We start from the raw sequence: 7,067 nt of genomic DNA, 5'->3' as shown, positions 1-7,067 counted from the left end.
ACCTTGCTCTTCCTGATCTGCTGAACCAGCTGGGCAGGGGCAGCTGCTGCGGCAGATAAAGCTGCTCGCAGGGTAAAAGCTTGCTCTTGCAAAGTCCTGATAAAAGAGCCGACACTGGTGGGAGGAGGCCAGAGCAAGGATGGCTTTGCAGGAGCCTGAGGCTAGTTGGGACCCAGCTTGCAAGATCCAGCAGCAGCCTTAGCTCATACCCAGCTCTTCCAGGCAGGAGCAAGGCCAGAGGTGTCAGCTGGGGCAGAGGGAATGTGCCCTACCTCCATCTCCCCCGAGGGACCCAGTCTCCAGACACGGATATGCTTGCTGGAGGGGGAACGGCTGTTGCTGCCCTGGGTCAGGGTGACGTGAGCAGAGCCGGGACATGGAAGAAGTAAAAGTATCTTAAGAAAAGTCACTTGTGGTTGACGGGGCCGGGCTGAGGGTGCTGGGTGCTACAGCTCAGAGGCCCGTTTTGCTGCTTTCTCCATGGAGAAAGGATCTGGCCGGGTAGAGGATCAACCTGGGCATGTGAATGGCAGGCCTGCCTGGCACCAGGTCAACCCAGGCCTAGCAAGGTGGCTTCTCTGGACACCATGTCAACCCAGGCATTGGCATTCCCTTTCCTCCTGCTCCAGCTGGGTGCAGCTGCTGGAGCTGGCACGGAGTTGCCCGTACCTGGTGCCCACGTCTGTGTGAATCCCTGGTAAAGTAGCTGAGCGGCCTGGGGGAGCCGTAGCCTTCGGCGGTGGGAGCGTGAGAAGCAGCAGGCGGGGGGAGTTGCCGCCCCTGGGCGTGCTGGCACCATGGCATGCATGCAGTGGAGCTGGCCTTTGGATGGTGGGGTGAAGCGTAGCCCTGGCGCTTGCCCTGAGCCTCTCTGCAAGCGCTGCCCTGGTTAAGGGGAGCAACTGAGAGCAAGGCGCCTACATGCACATCCAGGCAAAGCAGGGTGGCTGGGGGGGACAGCGTGGCAAGGTGCTTCCTGGCGTGAGAGCCCCGTTTGCATTGCTGAAAGGAGACCGAGACGGACCACGGACCACGGAGGAGCCAGTGGGGCCAAGACGAGTCCGGATTCCTCCCCACTTTGCTGTCACTCCCCAGCTCGTAGCCTCCCCCACCGCACCCGGCTGCTAGGCCCGCATCGGGCCCTAAGTCCTCGCCTGCAAGCTGGGCCTTCGCTGCGATGTGTCCGGGGGCATTGCAAGAGCAGCCTGCCCCTTCCCAGGGCAGTAGGCAGCACTTGCCCCCTGTGCTGAGGGTGGCAACAGGCCTCGGTGTTTGCCTGTCCATGAGCTGGTTGTGCAAGGGGCTGTGCCCGTGCGGCTCTGCCCGAAGGGTCCTCTGGCCCAGGCTTGGGTTGTGTCCCACCGCCTTGGTGCTGGGGGGAGCAAAAAGAGCACCAGCCAGGGGGGCATCAGCTGGCTGTGTGCTGCTCCCTGCTGGCCACACACGGCCAGGGCAAGGGCACTGCAAAGGGTTCCCTCCACAGCTGGGGGAGGCAAAGGGGCTGGGGCAGTGCAGTCGCAGTGCCGCAGTGAGAGCCAGGGGCTGCAGCCAGCGGTTGGCACAAGCAGAGGCTCCTGGCTGCAAGTGGGCATGCAGAGGGGCAGCCCTGGGGGACCCATGGGGAGGAGCTGGGGGCACTTGGGGAGGCAGCGGATGTCTCCGAGTCTCTGGAGCGGGGTGGGGGCTGGCAGGGAGGGGAGATGCCTGGTCCTGGCTGAGCAAACTCCCGGGTTGGAAGCAGCGATGCAGTGACGTGTGGGTCTTGCTCCTTCCCACTGGGGGGTTGCCCGTCTCCCTACCCGCGCGCAGCTCCTGCTCCAGCCCCCTCAACCCCCAGCACAGCAGACCCCTGGCAAGGAGCCGGCCATGACATCTCCCTGCTTGTGGCTGGAGGCCTCCTTCCCAGGGCTAGGCGGGAGGGCTGCAGCATCTTGGCCTGCATCCAAACCCCCAACTCAAAAACATAGCCCTTCCTCGCACATCTGCTACCCATTTTCCTGCCAATTAAGATTGCCATGACAAGCGGTGCTACTGTCCTGCTCTTTAGATGCCTTGATGGACAAGGCCTCAGGAGCTGCTTACTTTGATCTGGACCACTTGACGGCTGTTGCCGGATGGGGCGTAGGGGAGCAGGCGAGCCTCTCCTGAAGCATCTCTGCCGGGGACAGTTGCATGCTCCAGAACAGACACAGCTGCAGCACGCAGCCCCATGCTGTGCCAACGTGGCACCTGCCATCAGCAGGGACATGTCTGTGGGAGGGTTCTGCTCCCCAGCCATGTCAGGGCAGGGGCATGTGAGCTGAGGCATTGGGGGGCACTCGGTGCCACCGCTCCTTGAACCAGCTGCAATGAGGTGTAAGGAGGGTGAGCGGGACACGGCCGAGGCAGGAGCAGCGTTGGATGCAGAGGACTGTGACTCTCAGCCCTGCCCGGTGAAGGGCGAGCTGCAAGAGATCTCCTTGGAGCATCTTTGGCCTGAGGAGCAGGTGAGCGACCCCCTTCTGTGCCATGCACAAAGCCAAGGACCTGCATTTTTTTTTTTCTCTGCATGTGGTTTCCTGGCCTCAAACAGCTGGCAGCTGCACCCGTGCGTAGCAAGGCCTTTGGATGGCATGCAGCGAGTTTCGTGGTCCTGGCGAAAGCATGGACTGGGGTGCAGCAGTGGGCTGGGGCTGTCCAGCTAGAGGCTGGTGCTCTATTGGCACCAGTGCAGCGTGCAAGCTGGTCCCTTCCTTGTCCCAGTAGCTGCTGACACCTTGCAGCGATGGGTGTTGGGAAAGGGGGTTTCTTCCTAGAGCCTGTTGTGGGGAGGCGGATTCTCCCAGTGCTGGGCAGGGACTGGTGCCCGGTTGGGAAGGTCAAGGCCATCAAATGCCCCCAGGCTGGACAGGGATTTGAAAGGGAACTGGATGCTGGGGAGGCTGTTGTGGGAAGCCTGGTCCTGCTGCAGCTCTGAGCCCCAGAACCGGGCCATGCTGCAGGGCTTGGTCAGACAGAGCCGGCAGGTCTGGGCCCAGAGACTTGGCAGGACTGCCCAGAGACTTCCTCTAGCTGTGGTTACACAGACAGGGCGGCAGAGGGCACCCCGCTGCCGTAGACATAGCACCATCCAGCCCCGCGATGCTCAACGGGGGACCCTGGGCCTTCCCTCGCTTTCTTCCCTAGTGAAAGCTCCCAGCTGGCGTTTCCTGAGTTGGGGCAGGAGTCCAAACAGGCCAAGACCCGCTGATCCAGACCGAGTGCCCTGGATCTCCCTCCGCAGCCGGGCCCGGGCCTTCTGTCTCCTGCTTGACTCCTCGTAGCAGCAGCCCGAAGCAGGGCCCAGGAGGAGGATGCCCATTGGTCCCCTGTGCCCTTGGAGCTGTCGGGGGACGTGGTGCATCCCAAGCAGGCATGCTTGAAACGGTCCCACGGGGAGCATGCAGCTGGGGCTGGAAGCGTGGCGTTCCTGGCGCCCAGGCCTGTGCTCGGCTTGCTCTGGAGACCCGTCTGCTTGGTATCTCCAGTTCCCTCAGCTTGTCCAGCCATGCCAGTGCCTGTAGGGGCTCTGCCAGGCCCAGCCATAATGCTGGTTTCCAGTGCCCAAACCCTGGGCATGTCACCAATGATGCCCAGCCCGTCTTGCCCCCAGAGCCCCCACAGACACTCCCCAGCTGGGGCCTGGGCCACGGTGGCTACATCAAGGGCTCTTGTCCTGCCCTCTTCCTCGTCGCAGTTGCATCAAACCATTGGGCCTGCTGGAGACCAGAGCAGGATGAGGCCCCTTCTTCTGTGCCCAGCGCACGGAGCCCTTGTCCCCTCTGTCTCCTCCTGTCTCCATCCCCGCTACCTCCTGCCCTCTATCTGTCCCGCTTTGCACCAGGAGCAATGAGATCTCGCAGCAGGATATTTATATCCCTGGTTTCAGGTTCGTCCTGCGGCGCTGGGAGGCAGAGGAGGAGCCCCGGGAGCAGAGCTGGGAGCCTGTGACCATCTGCAGCAATGGCAGGAAGGGTTCGGTCCAGCCCTTGCAAGCTCCGTCCAGCCACCAGCGGGTGGGAGGGCAGGAGGGAGATGGCCCTGGCTGGGCTCTGGTCCCTGGCAGGGAAACTCCTGGTATGTTAGCAGCTGCCTTGGTGCATGGGGAGGCGGCTCTGAGATGCCCCCAGGATGACACACGGGTGGGTCCGTGGGGCGGCGCCGGACCTTGGTGGGCAACTGTGGTGCCCGCTTGTTCCACTGACCTCTGCCTTTTCCGCCGTGGGGTGTCTTGGGCTGGGACTCCAGGGACGTCTTCCCCGTGTTGCTGCCAGATGTGAGGCAAGGCTCATCCTTCCCTGCCCTGATCCTGTCGGGGACTCTGGCTGCCGGGCTCATTTGGGGCCACTTGGCAGACGTGCTGCTCGTGGTATAAGGTAAATGCTGGGCTGCTGTCACCAAGATGCAGAGTTTGCGTGTTTATCCTCCTAGCACAGATGGGGAAACTGAGGCAGGGAACAGGTGAGAAGGGCTGGGGTCCCAGCCTAGCCCCATGCAGAGAACACTGCCCGTGCTAGACTGCACGCTTGGGCCGCTCTCTTGCAGGCATCAATAAAGCCAGCCCAGTGCCTGCTCCAGCTCCCAGCCTGCTCTGCCACCGATTTCCTGGGGCTCCTTGGGCAAGTCCCTTAGGCTGCCTCCCCTCAGCAAGAGGAAGGGGGATGGTGGTAGCTGTGCCCTGGTCCCTGGTGTGTGCTTGGGGGCCCAGGCTGCTGTTGCCCCGGCTCACTTGACTGCCTTGCAACCCCTCTTCCTCTTGCTATCTGGCCCCCTCCCTCTGCAACTTGTTACCCTTTGTAATGGAGGGGGAAAGTCCTGCCTGCTTTCCAGGGAGGGGAAGATACCCAGGTACCCCAAGAAGGGGTAAGTAGCTGGCCTCCTGGCTGGCTCTAAGCCCCCGCAGCTCCTCTAGCAGGAAGGCTGCACCCTTGTGCCATCCCCTGTCTCTAGCAGCTCAGTGGCAGTGCCAGGCTGATGCCCCTGCCCTCCCCTTCCCCCAGCCTTGCTGCTGGGCAGGCCAGGCTGGCTCCATCACCCCTGCAGGAGTAGGCTTTGATCTCCCTCCAGGGATCAGCCCATGGGAGGGTTGACACAGGCACGACATCCCCCGAGACGTGTCTCGCGCGGTGCCAGGAGTGCCTGCAACGTGGGGGGATCCGGGATGGTGAGTCACTTCTCCCGCCCACCATGCCCAGCCCGGCAGCCCCTGGGCCTGAAGAGCAGGGAGTAATTTGGGATGCAGCATTGGGATTGCACTCCCCAGCCCCACTTCATGTGTGGCCGGGGCCCTGTCCCTCCTCCAGCCGACTGCCTGGCACCTGGTGCCCTGGGGAGGTGCGCTCCGCAGGTGACTGGTGCTAAGAGGCTCTGATCTCGGACAGGGGAGTGCAACACGAACCCGACTCTGCCTGTCATCACCAGGCGCCTGACATTCGCTTGTCCTCTGTTATCCCGCTGTGCCCAGAGCCCACGGGGAGGATCAGGCCCCATTCCCAGAGACCTAAGAAGGTGGCACTGGAGGGGCTTATAACGGGCAATGGTGGGAGAGTCTCATTCTGACTCTGCCACCGACTTCCCACAGAGGCCTTGGGCGAGTCCCTTTTCATCCCAACCCCTCTGCAGGCAGGAGAACACTGCAGCAGACGGCCCTGGGCCAGCAGGAGCCACAAAGACACGTGAGCCATGTCGGGTACATCTGCACAGCAAAACCACGGAGGCTGGCGAGTCCCCAGCGCCGTTGGGCGGCAGGATTGTTTTAGAACAAGGGCAGACGGGCACTTGTCTGGGATAATTTGGACCGGGTTGATCCTTCCCGCAGCCGGAGGCTGGACTGGATCCGAAGCCTGGCTGCTCAGCGAGATGAATCTATAACTATCGCTCGTAAGCGAGGAGTGCGGCGAACGTAGGAAGCCGTCTAGGAATGTGCGCCGTGATCTGGAGTTTGACTCAGCATCCTGGCCATGGCTCTCTCCAAGAAGGAGGGAAAACAATCATCTCATTAATCCTTCGAGCCCATTAACGAATGAGTAGGGCAGAGCCAAAGAAATGGAGCTCTTCATCGCCCTTCCAAGCCAGCACGGGCCAGGAACCGGCAGCTGGAGGTGGGAGGTTGGTTTCAGGTCTGGGAGGGCAGAAATTCGCCCCCTGGGGTGGCTGGTGCCTGCAGGTCGGCTCTGGGGCTACATGGGACCCCTTTTCTTTGGGATTGGAGCTGCCCGCTGGGCACAGGATGAATTGCAAACAGCTGTGGTAGGTGGATGACATCTGCCCCAGGCCTCCCTGCAGCCAACGCAGCAATGGCTGTTGAGAGGCAGCATTGCCAAATGGAGAGTGCCCCGGCCAGGAGGAGAGGCCCTGCGATGCGCTTCCTGGGTGGCCACCGGCTAGCCCCTTTGACTCGCTCTCTGCCTCAGTGTCCCCAGCTATCAAAACCAGGCTGAAGACTACTGATGGAAACAGCACCCCGCGGGTCGGGCACTGCCGCTCCCTGCACTGTCCAGAATGCCATTCATTGCCAACTTCTGGACGGCGTCTGCAGCCCCCTGGGGGCACGGAGAGCCCAGGCAGGGAGAAGCAGGGCGCCCCATGAGCAGGGTCTTGTCTCGAGGCTGGTGGTGGCAGTTCCCTGCTCTCCCCAGCCGGACAGGGGTGTGCAGCACTCCCGGCAGCGATGGCAACTGGTAGCTGTGATGGACACAGGAATGCACTTGGTCTTGCAGTGGAAGGGGGCTGTTCCACCATCGTAGATCTCCGCAGCCTCCACAGCTGGGGGCAGAGGGAGACCGCAAGCTGGGTTCAGAGCTCGGGGAGAAGACGATGGGTCCAAGGTGCATGCAGATGCTGAGATGAAATGCAGGGACTTACCTTTGCATCTGGGTACCGCTGACCCGGTCCAAGAGACAAGGATAAGTAACAGAGCTCAGACCCTGGAGACTACCCCGGGAGTCACCCGCAGAGAGTGGGTGCAGAGGGGGGCTCTGCAGTGCCCTCCATGACGCCCCGCACCTTCTGCCCCTATTTTTGCTGCCACTCCAGGCAGGGGGAAGGTG

This window comes from Alligator mississippiensis, chromosome 16 (genome assembly GCF_030867095.1).
Source record: "Alligator mississippiensis isolate rAllMis1 chromosome 16, rAllMis1, whole genome shotgun sequence".
Classification (NCBI taxonomy): Eukaryota; Metazoa; Chordata; order Crocodylia; family Alligatoridae; genus Alligator; species Alligator mississippiensis.
The sequence above is the reverse complement of the archived record's forward strand: the minus strand, read 5'-3'. Positions refer to the sequence as shown.